This window comes from Geotrypetes seraphini, chromosome 3 (assembly GCF_902459505.1).
Source record: "Geotrypetes seraphini chromosome 3, aGeoSer1.1, whole genome shotgun sequence".
NCBI lineage: Eukaryota > Metazoa > Chordata > Amphibia > Gymnophiona > Dermophiidae > Geotrypetes > Geotrypetes seraphini.
This window is the reverse complement of record NC_047086.1, coordinates 126,226,909-126,243,114: the sequence shown is the minus strand read 5'-3', so window position 1 is coordinate 126,243,114 and position 16,206 is coordinate 126,226,909. Positions and strand designations below refer to the sequence as shown.

Genomic DNA, 16,206 nt, shown 5'->3' with positions numbered 1-16,206 from the left:
TCCCTCTGCACAGGCCTGCCTCCCTGCCATGAAGGCCTGCTTCCCCCGCAAAGGCCTGCCCCCCTGCCATGAAAGCACTCTTTGGTCTGCTCCCCGCCGTGAAGACCTGCTCTCCCTGCCGTGAAAGGACTCTTTGGCCTGCTCCCCGCCGCGAAGACCTGCTCTCCCCACAAAGGCCTGCCCCCCTGCCGTGAAGGCACTCTTTGGCCTGCTCCCCGCCGCGAACGCCTGCTCTCCCCGCAAGCCTGTATCTTCCCCCAGCTTCTCTGCTCTTACCTTAAGGCTAATACGGCAGCCTGCAGGATCGCTAGTGCTTTAGCGATCCCTTCAGCTGCCCATCGTCCTCAGCGGCACATTCTCTCTGCTACGGTCCTGCCCCTGCTTTGACGTCAGGGGCAGGACCGTATCAGAGAGAACGTGCCGCTGAGGATGACGGCAGCTGCAGGGATTGCTATAGTACTAGCAATCCTGCAGGCTGCCGTATTAGCCTAAAGGTAAGAGCGGGGAAGCTGGGGGAGGCCTTTCTGACTGACCCTCCCCCCCAAGCAAGAGCGGCAGTGGACGGCCAGCAAGAGGCAGCGCTGCAGTTCATGCTTTAGGAAGGCACGTGGGAAGGGTCGGTCATTGAATCAGGAGGCCGATTTTTTTAAAAAACTGAATCAATTCGAATCAGTGAATCGATTCGAATTGGGCAGTACTACTACACAATCCTTTAAAGAATTTCACAAAGAACTTGCTAGTGAGAGCTCAAGGATGGAAGGCCATTGCTTTTAAGCAGTGCCACCTACTCTCCTCCTTCCATACCTAATGGTAACCTTATGTTTAGTACAGTGGGCTGAGAACCTGGAGAACTGGGTTCAATTCCCACTGCAGCTCCTTGTGACCCTGGGCAAGTTACTTAACCTTCCATTGTCCCAGGTACAGAACTTAGATTGTGAGCCCACTAGGGACAGAAAAAAGTTCCTGCATATATATAAACCACTTTGATTGTACCCACGGAAAGGCGGTATATGAAGTCCATACCCCTTTACCCTTTATTTGTTTCTCTCCCTCATTGCACCCTCCTTTCAACCTCTTCCTTCCTTCTATATCCTTCTTCCACTCTTTTTCCCCTTTTATTCTCTGTTTCCCTTCTAGCACCTCCATTAGATTCTTCTTCATCTTGTACTCTAACCCACCTGCCTCTTTATTTCCCCTTTCTACTGCTGTTCAGCCTCATTTTCCTTTCTCCCTCCTACCAACCACTCTCACTGGTTAGAACAATAGAGGGAGTTTTTCTGTGGTGTTCTGATGGCAGAGTTCTGATATGGGTTGTAATTGCAGCACCTATTCCTGAGGCTCTGATGCCAGCATTTTCCCTCTAAGAAGCTTTAGAAGTTGCTCACATTTATTAAGCTTGTTGGTGAGATTCTTGAAGACATCAGCATGCAATATATAATTTAGGAGGCAATAATCAAAAGCTTTTACACATAATTTACGAGTTGCATAAAAATAGGGTTTGATTATTGCCCCTCCGTGATCACAGCTAAACATAAACCTATTCTGAAGTGTGCTCATTGCTTCCCAGTAGAAGACAGGTGCAGAGTTACACAATAAAATTAAATTCTTATATACCACAAACACCAATAGAATGATTATGTGATGCTTGGTTCAAAAATAGAAACTAGACATTACTAGGAATTGTAATACATCAACTTTAAATACATATGAGGGACTGCTTTAAAGTTCTCAGCCCATCCAAGAAGAGAATGATATGGAGCCTTGAAACTTACAAGTTATTCCACACTTTTCTTGATAATTTTTGTTTTATTTCATATCATTGCATTGAAAAGAGTCGAGAAAAGTGTGGCGTTGTGGTGTCGGTAACAGCTCTCACAGGAGGAAGGCAGAATTAGCAGTGGCAGCTCTCTGGGGAAGTAGCGACTTTACAGGAGGGGGGCAGCGACAATAGTGGTGCTTTCTGGCAGCAGTGAAGGTGACTAGAAGCAGTGACAGCAAATGGCTGAACTGCCTCAAACGTTCCAATCACGTCCTCTGTTATCACTCCAGAAATGATAGGGAAGGAAGGCAGGCCACGACTGTCCATTGAGAATCCTAGGGACTAAGGGCTAGATACACAAACCTGCCCGATTGGGACCGACCCGTGCCCAATCTGGGCAGGTCTGATGGATTCCTCAAAGCCTAATATGCAGATGGGGGCGATCGGAGGAACGCCCCCCATCTGCCGGCATTGATCGCTGATGTGCGATCCCGACGCATGCGCAGACCATCTGTAGATGGTCTGCACATGCGTCTAGACCCGTCTGAGTCATGACTTTTAAAAACTTTTTAGCCCAGCAATCCCGTGGTTTTAACCCGATTAAACCCGCGGGTTAAAACCACAGGCTCGCAGTGCGGGGAAGGGCAGGAGAGATTTGGGGCAACAGGCAGGAGAAAACTGGGGATGAGCAGGGTGGCGATTCGGGGCTAGCAGGCAGGAGAGATCGGGGCAGAGTAGGGCGGCGATTCGGGGCAGAGCAGGCAGGAGAGATCCGGAGAAGAGCATTGGGGCGGCAGGCAGGAGAGATTCAGGGCAGCAGAGAGCAGGGCTTCTATGGAGCTGGAGAGTCGGAAAGACATTTTCGACTGGTCCCCAGCAGTCACTTCTTGGCTTGATCGGCCAGCCCATTCGGTTTTAAAATTTTGGTTGGTGAATCGTGTCTCTTGTCTATTTTGCATGCGTTTCTCCTCATTTGCATGCACAAATTCGAAGCGGATCACAGGAGAGGTTAGTGAATAGTACAAGAGGGAAATCTGGTCGCAAACCGATTGGTACATGATCGGTTTGCTTTGTGAATTTAGCCCTAAGGTAGGCCAGACCACGTTACCTGTGTTAACATGTTAAAATGTTTAACACTCGTTAAACAATTAATGCATTAATCACACTATTAATGCATATCAGCACTATCTACTAAAACTGTAGCTGGCTATGTCATGGGTGGTACTGGAGCAGAGTTGACACTTACGTGGTTAAGTGCCGACATTCAGCACTTAACTGCCTAAGTTACCTGGACAAATCAGACCAAATAAATCTCAGTCCTATTTTTATCTAATTTCCTTTAGGCAGTTAAGTGCTGATTATATATATATATATATATATATATTTTTTTTTTTTTTTTCCAATCATGTTTATTCAATTTATGAGAAAATATAATCAGATACAACAATGCAACACAACAGATAAATTGCCAGATACAGGAAAATAAGTGCCATCAAGAATTAACAAGTGTAGTAGCTATCCACCTCTGCACCCAACCCCATCTGAGTATTATATTTAATTAGACAAGGGCTTAAACTCGGGTATTCAGTGCCAGTCATAACCCAACATTGAATATCCAGGCATAACTCTAACAGTGACTACAAAAAAAAAAAAAAAATGACCGCTGCTGGCTGAATATTTACTCCAAAGTGACTAAGCTTTCTCATACCTGTCTATAAACATCAGGGCTTGCATTGAAATGAACATAGTGAATGACAGCAGATAAGGACCTGAACTGCCCATCCAGTCTGCCCAATAGTTGCATGCATTATAAATGCATGATTAAATTGAATTGTCTTTTTCTAGGCTGTGGACTGTAGAGGTCTGCCTGGTACTGTCCTTAGGTTCCAACAACTGGAGTTGCTGTCAGCTCACTCCAGCGTATTGTGATACTCAGACTATGTCTGCCATCGATGTCCCTCCAGAAGCATACACAGAGCCGCCTGATACTCATTCCTTTTCTGACTTTAAAGCACCTTTTAAGCAGGCTGTAGATGTACCAGCACCTACCACTAGAGGGAGCAGGCACACAATACTGACGTCACCTCTCAGAGCACATCCTGCCAGAACATTTCTCTCTGCACATGTGGGAAAGGGGACTAACTTAATTAGAGTTCCCTACACCTGATAGGGAGGGGCGTGCCTGTAGGTGGCTGAACAAGTAAGCCACAGTTTTTGAACAGAAAAAGGCTAGAGTGAGATGGATGAACAGGCTGGAGGGGCTGAGAATTCTGGATGGGAGAGAGTTTCCTCAAGCCATGGAACTGGGGCTGCCTGAGCAGATGCCTCCTGAGGTGGGAGCTCAGAGTGAGCAAACTTATGGACATTGAGCCAGCTGGAGAATTTGATGAAATAGAGGTATGTTGCTCTGCTACAGCCAGCCAACAGCCATGAGAAGTAGAGAGCTTTTGCAAGCTGTTTTGTTGTAGGACCATTTTTGAAAGCACTGCTAAGCTGGTAACCCCTTTTGAAAGACCAGAGGATTTACAGAGACAGAAAGTTTTCTCTTTTGGTTTTCCATGCTGTTTTGTTTTTCCCCACTGTGTATGAGGTGGGGTGGGGCATTTGCTGCCTGTTTGTAGCAGGAAGAGTGAGGAAACTCTGCTAAGTGGGATATTTTTGTTACAACTTTTTCCATCCAGCAGAGCCACTCTTCACCAGCAGTTAACTGCTGGCAACCAGTGTCCTAACACTGGAACAGGCTAGGCAAACTGCCATATAAGCCTATCTCATATCAAAGAGGAATTGGTTATTGTACTAGTACATATGAAACTGTTCAGCTTATGAACTGCAGGTTCGCTGAAGCCTAGAACTGCAATAAAACTTTCCAAGCGAACTATTACTGAGAAGTTTGGAGATTGAACTGGGAAGTTTTTGAATTCTATTTGTTTTCGTTCCTTGCTGAGCTGAATCTAAAGCTGTCTTTTCCTGTTGAACATTATATTTTTGGCTTGGGAGCCATAAGCCATGTTTTTGTTGTTTTCTCACTGAGGATAATAAAGGGACAAGAACTGAGAATTGAATGTGATTTCATGCTCACGTGCCTTTTCTTGACTATTCCTATGAGGCCCAAATTGACCCCATAGGCTATTAAATTCTGCCATAGGTTACCCAGGAGCTATCGTCCTAAGGGGGCCAATGACAGTATTCAAACTATCTCGTCATTTGTGAGATACAGACTGTAAAAGTTTGCCCAGCACTGTTCTCATGTTCCAAATTACTGGAGTTCCTGTTGAAGCCCTACCCAGCCCATCCTAAACTGAATTGCTTTATACGGGGCACAGACTGTGCAAGTCTATCCAGTAAGGGCCTTAGTTCTTCATTTAGACCAGGGGTGTCAAACTCAGGCCTGCGGACCAAATTTGTCCCGCAGGGTAATTAGATTTGGCCTGAGATTTGGCTCTATGTTCCTTCCCTCCCTCCATCCTGGCTTCCTGGTCTCACCTTCAAAGCAGCCTGCGGAGGATCGCCGGTTGGCTGTAGAGAACCTATCAGGCTATCGTCGGCCTCCGCAGCACATTCACTTTGCCGTGGTCCCATACATTAGAGGAGGGGCGATACCACGGCGGAAGGAACGTGCTGTGGAGGTCGACAGCAGCCTGCTAGGTTCACTACAGCACCAGTGATCCTCTGCAGGCTGCTTTGAAGGTGAAACCAGGAAGCCGGAGGACGCTAGAAAGAAGGCGAGCCTTGGTGTAAAGAAGGGGGAAAACTTGCAAGCCTTCGGGGGGGGGGAGGGGCAGCGGCAGCAGGCCCTGGTGTAGAAGTACACAGAGGGTGGGAAGGAGGGAGGGAAGGGAGGAGTCCAAACAGATGTGCATGTGCCGGACTGAAGGGGGGGGAAGAAATACTGGGTCTAAAAACAGGAGAGGGAGAGATAGTGGAGGGAGGGATAAAACAGAAAGGGAGAAAAGTTGGACATAAGGGATGATGTGGAGGGGAGGATAGAGATACTGGATAGGAGGGTAATTGGGAAGAGAAAGGGAGAGATGATGGACTCTGGGGTGGTGGGGAAGGAGGGAGAGATGCTGGATGAAAGGGTAGTTGAGAAAAGGAGAGATGGTGGATCTGGGGATGGAGACGAAAAAAGGAAAGATGCCAGACCTCCAGGGGAAGGAAGGGAAATGGAAGGGAGAACAGATATGGAAGATGGATAGGCAGCACGGAGAAAGAAGGAAAAGACAAATGGGCAGGAGACTCTGGCAAGCGAATTATCAGAAGACGACCAGAGCCTTGGACCAACATGATTTGAGTAGACCAGACAACAAAAGGTAGAAAAAAATAATTTCATTTTCTGTTTTGTAATTACAATATGTCAAATTTGAAATGTGTATCTTGCCAAAACTGGTGTTAGATAGCAAGCGTGAACTAGAACATAAAAGAGAGAGGAAAAGTCTTTTTTTATTTATTTTGTTTACATCACAGAGCCGGTGTGGGGTTAGAGAGGTTGTAACCCTATACTTCTACTAAGACTAAGGGGTCCTTTTATTAAGGTGTGCATTTAATACGTGCTAAATCGGTTAGCGTACCTTGATTATTGCAATATTGCCTACTTAGCAATTTCTCAGAAGAATATGCAACAATTGCGAATGGTGCAAAATGCAGCGGTCAGGTTAATTTTTAGGTTGAAGAAATACGATCATGTAACCCCTTCCTATCGAATGAAGTTTAAGTTTGGTCGTTTTTGTTTTAAGGTTTTATTTGGTTTAGCTCCTAATTACATAACTGAGCTTTTCTCTTTTGCAACCAACAGATATAAGAGAAGCTCACACCTGAATTTTGTTTTTCCGCTGGTTAGAGGATGTAAACTTAAAAAACATCATCAATATCTTTTTTCATATCAGGCAGCATTATGGGGCAAAGATCTAGAACAGTTGCTTCTGCTTACTAATACTTATGGGGAATTTAGGAGACATCTAAAAACCTATCTATTTTTGAAGTACTTATGTAGCTGATTTGTAAAATTCTATCATGCAATAATCAAATCTTTTTAGGGTTATTTTAGTTATTGGCTTTTAACTTTTTAGTTTTATTGTTAATTTGTAAAGTGATTTATTTCTTTTTTCAAATTTACATCTGTCTTTATATTTTGTACAGAATTAGGGGACATGTACCACTTGTGTGCCTAGGGATCCTCAAAGAATTAATCCTGTCCTTGGTTGGACTGCCACTTAAGTGCATAACTTAGAAAATGCTGTCAGTTATGTGTACCTCTGCTGTGTTTAGGTAACCACAATTATGCCAGGTTTACAGGTGGTGTAATTGCAGCTGCATTCATATAGTATTGTCAGGTTATGTGTATTCTATAACAGAATCTGGGTGTCCAGATGCCTTTATAAAATAGAAACCATCCGTATTGACCACTATATGGATGGCGTTGATAAAATTAGGGACCCAGCCTTGAGAAAGTGTTTCATCGCGAAACATGTCGGCAAAAGAAATCCCTACAATGACCACAAATCAGAGCTAAATCTACTTTAAAATTTGAACATTTTCTGAAGAATCAAATGATATGAAATTTAATATATATAAAAAAAAGATATTTAGAAAAATAATTGATTAATATATAAAATTGATCCAGGGAAGATTCTGCACATCAAGCTAAACGTTATGATAAAGTTTGAAAGTGGAGTGGTGCATCTGAGAATCAATATAGTATTCTCGGTAGCTTGATTCTGAGTTTGGATCTGGCTGTGTAATATTTTATAATATTTGTATGGCATACAATTTAACACTATTAGGAGTTGTTGGAATTGGCACATTTTCACCAACTTTGACTCCAGTAACTCTTCTGTAATATTGCTTTCGACTTCGACTCCACAACTCTGACTCCACAGCCCTGAAGAAATGCAAGGTCATACATTTGGTCTGTAAAACCCCAAATGAATGGTACAATTTAGCATGTGAAGAACCTTTGTGTATGAAAGAGGAGCAGGATTTGGGTGTGATAGTATGTGATGATCTTAAGGTGGCCAAACAGTTTGTAAAGACAATGGTGAAAGCTAGAAGGATGCTAGGGTGCAAAGGAAGAGTTATGGCCAGTAAGAAAAAGTAGGTATTGATGCCCCTGTATAAGACTCTGGTGAGATCTCCTTTAGAATATTGTATACAGTTCTGGAGACCACATCTTCAAAAAGATATAAAAAGGTTGGAGTCGGTCAAGACTATAAGGCTTATGAGGACAGACTTAAAGATCTCAATATGTGTACTTTGGAGAAAAGGAGGGAGAGGAGAGATATAATAGAGACATTTAAATACTACATGGCATAAATGCACATGATGTGAGTCTCATTTGAAAGGAAACTCTGAAATGAGAGGGTATAGGATGAATTTAAGAAATGATAGGCTCAGGTGTAATCTAAGGAAATACTTTTCTACAGAAAGGGTGGTTGATGTGTGCAAGAGTCTATTAGAGGTGGTGGAGGCAAAGACTTTGTCTCAATTCAAGTAAGGGAGGAACAGACACGTGGGATATCTTTGGGTGAGGAGGAGATAGTGGATGCTGTAGATGGGCTGACTGGATGGGCCATCATGTTTCTATGAGTGGCAAAATACCTTGACACATTTTACAGTTTTTGCTTCCTTGGGGCTCATCATTGATAGGCAAGCACCAACCCTCTTTTCTATACAGATGAATCATTTCAGTACTTAACAAAAAAGATAGACCTAATTATGATTAGAGCCCACAATTTAGAAATGATTCATTGTTGCCAGCAAACTGAATCACTAGTGACTGATAACCATTTTTATTTAATATTCAGGCTGTGATCTTTCTAAACCTCAAGTTTTCATAATAGAAAGATTAGCTGGACTGATAGGTAAAGGTATTCCCTCTATCCAAGTAGCAAGTCATGAATAACTTACAGGGGCTACACTTGCATAATTGTTTCTTGGCATACTATTAACAGAGTGGCTTTCAAATTCTCTTTCTCAGTCATAAAGTACATAGTTTATTTTCATATTTATATAGATGAATCTGATGGTATTTATTTTAAAAACTTATGCCCCGCTTAAACCTAAGCAGTTCACAAAGTACATGCATAATCATAAATAACAATATAACAATAAATAATTGACATTCTTCAAAAAGATCTCCAAGATTATGAACATGAATTAAAGTTCAAGAAGAAGCTTCCATAAATAAAGTTATCTTCAATACCCTTTTGAATTTCTGAATGTCTGAAAGCAGCCTAAGTGGTCCAATCAAATTATTCCATAAAAACACCTCTGCCACTGGGTCTACGTGGTTGATACACTTTCAACACCTGAATCATATACCATGGAATCCCATAGTGTATTTGTACTTTGAAAATCAACACAAGAACTTTGTAGACTATCTGATATTTTACTGGTAGCCAATGAAGTTTCAACAATAGTGTTGCACGATCAAATCTGCTCCCTTCACAGATTAACTGTGCTGCCGCATTTTGAACACCCTATAGTGTAGAGCCTTACTTCTTACAGATGCCATCCCTAAATACAGCGCATTACAGTAATCTAATCTCAGATTGATAACTGTTTGAACTACAATCTGAAAATCATAGTTTGATAACATTTGTTTTAATCTACTGAGCACTCACATCTGGAAGAAAGCAGATTTGACCACAACTGACACTTGCTATTTCATACTCAAAGTAGAGTCTAACCAAGCCCCCAATACTTTAAATCGCTTATGTATCAGCAGGAAGCTGAGGCATCAGTAAGGGCAGAAACATTTTGGGACAGTTCAGGTGGCATTTAAAACCACCAAGATCGAATTTATGTTCTTCTCTACCCCCCCCTTACACATACACACACACACACAAAAATTATTCCCAGGCAACAGTAGTATATAAAGAGTTTAATAGAGTGGTAAATGTCTAGTGCTTTTGTTTTATATGTTTTATTATAATTGGCAGAGAATAGCATTGTTAAATCTGTGGAATATAAATGTGTAATTGCCTATATTTTAGTTTTAAAATTTACATTGTACTTTTGGTAATAAAAATCACTTCAAAGAGGATTACAACAATCTTTTAATCATATAATACAAAATAATATGACACATTAAAATACTGTGTATTAAAGCTTCTACATTTTTCATTTTAAATCAGAAAGGTCATAACCCCTTTCAAAAAACCCTCAAAACTCATCCCTGTAAAAAAAAAAAAAATTGTGACAATACATTGTAGGCCGCTTTCGTATAAGTGGCATATAAATGCTGTCAATAAATAAATAATAGCCTGTGTATAAACCCCGGTTCATCCCTGCATTCTTTAAAAACATGCAATTTAGTACAATTTGGCGAGCCCCTGAGGAACACCAGGTCTGTGCGATAGCTCTCCCTTCATCTTAACTGTACTGCATAGCTTTAATTGCACTAACATTTCTCGAACCAATCTAGTACTAGCCCTGTAATACCTATATCTACAAATTTGTCAAGAAGTAGACTATGATCGACCATGTCAAACGCTGCTGATAGGTCAAACTGCAATAATACAATTTGAGCATCTGCAGTTAGCACAGTTCTAACCTTAGATGTAAGAACCAATAAAAGTTTCATTGCTATGTAGTGCTCTGAAACCAAATTGAGATGACGACAATAATTAAAATTTATCAATATAATTAGATAACTGTTTAGCTACCACTGCCTCAAGTAATAATAAACAGAAGAATACTAGCTACTGGTCTATAATTGGACACAATAGAAAGAGCTAGATTTATTCCCTTTGGAATTAGTGTTAAAAACAATCTCTCCAATAGAATGAAGCAGGTCTGAGGAGTAGACTAGTGATCAGTGCAGTGGATTCTAAACCAAGGGACCCAGGTTAACTTCCCAGTTCAACTTTTTATTTCAAATTGCAGGCCCTCCAGAAACAAGCATACATACTGTACTTAAATATATAAGTCCGCAAGCCTGAAGACTATTGAGGTGGTGTACATTCAAGTACAGTAGGTATTTTTCTGTTCCTGGAGTGCTCACAACTACAAAAACAGAGTTAACGTGAGATTTGAACTTAGTTTACAGTTCACTGCACTAAACACTAGGTTGACCTTCTGCTCTCTCTGGATGTTCGTGTGGCCATTTTCTAAGAAATCCATATATGTTCTAAATTTGGATGTTCCAGTTTTTAAAATGGCTTTTCATGCTGGATGTTTCCAGCGCATGGACATTCATCTCACTATTTTTTTAATAGGTTTGAATGTGAGATGGATGTCCATTTGGGACTTTCTGACTTGGACATACTTATTCTGACTTGGATGTCATTTCAGAAATGCTCCTTCACATCTCCATAGTGCACATTTTACAACCAGTAAATGCACCATAGTGCACAATAGTGTTGTATTGTTTTATTAACAAAATCGATAAGAAATACAGGAGAGATGTAAACAGCATGTTATATATCATATAAGGAATGCAAAAATCCTTTCCCAACTATGCCACTCATATCACAATGGTCTCTTGAACGTATTTTATGCTGGGATGGTAGTATAGCATCTGACACAAAGATGCACTTAGTACTTCTATAATCCACTAGTTACCAAACAATTTATTATGGATTAATCAAAATCTATAAAACTTACAAAACTTATTAAGAAATTTTTGTGGACCTGATTTCAAATTATATTATATGAATCACTCTACTCTATTCTTCATTGGTCCATTTTTTCAGACATTCTTATTGGCATCACTATTGTTATAAACATCCAAACAGTTTTATATATATATTTTTTTAATATTCTTCTTCTTAGAGCTGTTCTTCAGTTATCCAGCTCATTCATTCATATTCACAAATGCAGTTCATTCTTCCTGCAGATACCCCAACATAGTACCATGTTTCACGATTGGCTGCATCAGGGTTTTTTTTTTTTAATTTCAGAAACCGATCCAAACATTTCACACATCTTTCCAAGTACCTACTGTACCTAAATATATGACACCTGCAAGCCTGCGACTTGGCTGCAGCAGCGAATAAGACAGGTTGTCAGCGTTGGAGCCTTTTCTCTGCAAATCCCACTCTTTGACATCTCTTCCTTTATCTTAGTTGGTGAGAAACATATGTATGAAGAGGATGCTTCGCTATTGCTTGTGAAATGAAGAATGAAGTTTTACTCATCGGTGTCATTTAAGCAATTTGCTGTGATAGAAATTCTGACTTTAACTTTTTTTGTTTTTGTAATTGTGAACCCTCCATGTCCATTCAGAATCACCGTAAGAGAAACTCCCAGGATCCTCATCTGCCTTCCCTTCTCTGTCTTAGCTCTTTAAAGCCTTCTAAAAATCCATGACAAAAAATTACTTTAATGCAGGACATATTCATATTGGACTATGGAATTAAGTATCAGCTCTTTGCATATAGGGTTACCATATTTTTGAAATGAAAAAAGAGGAAACTTCTCCCTGCCCCTCCTTTGCCCCCAGAAGTTAATTTTGAAAATTAAGCATCGGCACCTTGCATGCAGTTTGGCAGGGCCAGCTCACTCAGAATCCGATGGCGTTCCCTCTCTTACCTCCTCGGTGCTACAATTCAGTTTTCTTTAGGCCACGGGCAGCTCAGCAAGGTAAGCCTGCTGCCGCCGACCTGCTCTGGAAGCCACTTCTCTGCAGGTCCTGCCAATGCAGGAACAGGAAGTTGCTGCAGAGAGGCAGCTTCCGGAGCAGGCCGACAACAGCAGGCTCACCTGGCTGAGTTGCCGGCAGCCCAAAGAAAAGTGAATTGCAGCACCGAGGAGGTAAGAGGATGCGAGCCACTGGACTACTTGTAATCAGGCCCTGCCAAACCTGGACAGACTCGCACAATTTAAAAAAAACAAAAACACATCCAGACACCCGGACAGTCCTCTAAGAAGAGGGTTTCCTGGACGTAGAGTAACCTTATTTACATGAAACTTGGATGTCTACAGTACAAAGCTAACTGAATGGCTGAACAGCAGCTGCATGTGGATAAATGCTCATTTATTATGCAAACAAAGCAATGGGGAAATGTGCAGGATGCATACTTAATGGAGAAGATGAAACTTAGCAAACTAATGATAAGGAAACACAGCCAAAAGAAGGGGGATTGGAGATTGCTGTCAAAAAGGCACATGATCTGTGTTGCCAAACACTATGTTCAATTTTATGGTTCTTACAGGGAGTTCCAGGTGAGGAGTGAGGTGGAGGCTGTCAAGGCCTGCATTGTCTGAAGCCTACCCTCATTAAGAGGGACAGCTGACAGATGTATGTCACCAGAGGTAAGGGTCTGCCCCACTGTGGAATAAGTGTGCCTCGGAGATTATATAATGAAAGAGAAGGAGGTTAACCAAAACAGCAGTATAGAAAGCTTAAGCTGCACACATTTTGTAGAAGGCAACATGATTGCTGTTGACAGAGAAATCAGCCTGCATCAGTAGAACATATTTTCTTGTGTCAGAATACAAAGTGCAAAGGGATGCTTGTTCTACAGAGAGGCCCCTGGCCATGTAACAGCTTCGACCCCATTATAGAACAATATAAATTTCCTGCTTGGTGATAAGTAGTAATCCCAAAACTGAATTGTTGGCACTGCTTATGGGTGACATGAGAACAGACCTCTGCCAGTTACCTCACACAGACAAGCATCGTCCTAAATCTCTGCCAAGGGTGCTCAAAAGCAAGTAATATGTAACTGCAGTCTAGTGTTGTTAATATAGTATATCTGAATTTGTGTCCATATTTCATAAGCACATATTATGACTCTGGCTACCCTATTAACCAAATGAAGAAGCTCATGTATTACTTTGAGAATGATATATGCATAGTGCCATCTGCACACTGGATCAGAAATCTAGATACATACTGCTGTTCATGGTTCAACTACATGCTGTGCATACGATTGATCTGTATAGTGTTCCTTACTCTATGAGTTATCAGAGCTAAACTAAACTAAACCTTGGGTTTATATACCGCACCATCTCCACGAATGCGGAGCTCGGCACGGTTTACAGGAAGAAAGATGAGCCTTAACATCTACTTTATTTTTTGCAAATGCTCCAGGCTTGGCAGCAGCTTGATGTACAGAGCAGCTTGACATAAGGAGGAGCAACAAGGCCAGGAGTCTGAAAGATCCTCTTCTGAATAAGTCTGAGGCAGAAGTGGAGGAAGATGGGGAAGGAATCCTGGGAGGAAGATAAAAGCAATGGTGAACAGGGCATGCTTCATCCCCTATTCCCCCTTCTGTCACGAGAATGGTCCAAGATGCTATATACCCACAATGCCTCACTGTTGATGCTGCCTTCAAAACTAGCCCTCATAGACTATTGAACAGGTCAAGCATCAACAGGCTTTTATTAGAGAATGACACGGTGGCGGTTTACCCGCGGCCACTGCATTTTAGCCGCGGGTCACCCGCCGAAAACGGGGAAGAAAACTAGCAGTCGCTGCGGCTGCGCGAGTCAATCAATCTTCTCCTCTGACGCAACCGGAAACAGGAAGTTGCAGGAGAGGAGAAGTTTGATTGACTCGCGCAGCCGCGCGTGCACGGATTTTTGAACACGTGCGGCTCGGAAAAAAGGAAGCCGGAAAACTCGAAATTTAAGGTGAGGTGGAGGGAGGGAGCTGGCTAAATGCACGGCTTTTTGAACGCGTGCGGCTAGGGAAAAAGGAAGCCGGCAAACTCGGAACGAATATAAGGTGAGGTGGAGGGAGGGTGGGGGCTGCTGGACCATTCTTCATTACTTTGCCATACTAATTCCATTCTATGTTAGGTGCCACGGACTCAGATTCGAGTCCTAGCGATGATGAGTTAAAGATCCCAAAAGAAGCCAACTTCTAAATCCAGTGGTTAGAGCTACACTACACTCCTTGTGACCCTGGGCAAGTCACTTAATCCCTATTGCTTCTGACACAATGGGCAGTTCCAAAGACCAAGACTGGCCAGTGTCAAAGACAGGATGCTGAGCTTGATAGACCCTTAGTCTCCACTGTTTTTAGTGATCAACAAAGTTCTATGTTTCTATAATCACCCTAATTCTGTTATCATTGGACTAGATATTCAAAATGATTTAAATGGCTGTTCAAATCATCTGTCCAGGGCTAACCAGGCATTTTCAATCTTCATGTTCAGCCCAAATGGTGTCACACAATTCAGCAAAAATACCCAATGTTGTTCCTCATAATTTAAATATTGCTCATAGAAGGAACAACATTGGGTATTTTTGCAAATGGAAGTTGGAGGGTTAATTCCCTTGAAACAGCCAATTGAGTGAAACATGAATTCATGCTGGGACACAAGATAGGTTGAATTTGTTTTGAATTTAAAAAGAAAAATGATCAATGAAGAATACTATAATGGCAAGAAAATATAATGATAAAACAACAACTAATTTTGCCTATTTTTATATATTAAAAAAGTACTACATAAGGTGAATGTCCATATTGCTGTCTGTTGTTCTGCTGAGCACTGGCATTGAAACAGCAAAATGCATACTTGTCCTCTGTCGGAAACATTATGGTGGTATATTAGTTGTGTTAATAAAAATTTATAAATAAAGCCCTGCCAGCTGAACATCTCTTTCTCTAGTTCAGCAGCAGGAACTTTGATTTATAAGAATGGAATACGCTAAATATTAGAATACTAAGGCTTATATGGATGCTGCGGGGACGGTGACGGGGCGGTGAATGGGATGGCAGTGGCGGTGACGGGGCGGTGAAAGGGATGGCAGTGACGGTGACGGGGCAGTGAATGGAATGGCGGTGACGGGGCGGTGCAGAGGATGGTGGGCCGGGGACGGGGCAGTGACGGGGACAGATTTTTTCCCCGTGTCATTCTCTAGCTTTTATCTCTAAAGGAGCTATTGGTGACTGAGATACAGGCCCACAGTGGTGCAGTAAAGTGCTATGGGGCCTGTAACTCTGCCATATCTCCGAAAAGCCTACAGTACTGGCTCTTGTTTTTTATTTTCTTTTATGCTTAAATCATTTTTATTAAAGAGAATCAAAAGTCCAATACAAACATTGAGTGTTACAGTACACATAAACACAGAAATTTCTACAAGATAACTGACCAAACATCTAGAAAGGACTGCCAGAGGCAAACTTTACTTACCCACCCACCCACCCCCTTTAAATTCCAAAGATTTTGATTTTCTTTTATTGTATTTGTATTTTATCTATAATATAGTGTCATAGCCAGTTACCTGTTTTTATATTTTTATAATGCTTATTATGTATTATTTCCTTCGATATAAATTGTTTTTTTAATTTACCTCATGTGTCCTGTGTGTATCTTTAGTGAACTAGGTGATGTGGTTAGGATGAGGTCAGCCTGTCTATGCTGTCCTGCACCATCACCTCCTTTTTAATATTACTCTGACTTAGTCTGTTGCTCACCTATATGGATTGGGGATTTGGTGTAATTAAGCCTTACTTCCATACACAGGTATCTATCGTGGAAAGGGTTTACAAGATG

The 16,206-nt window shown here is 41.7% G+C and overlaps 1 protein-coding gene across 13 annotated transcripts in view; it reads left to right on the top strand.

The window, feature by feature from the left end:
- Nucleotides 1-16,206, top strand: part of HMBOX1 (homeobox containing 1) — a 425,772-nt gene that overhangs the window by 99,284 nt on the left and 310,282 nt on the right. The gene's annotated exons all lie outside the window — the stretch shown is intronic.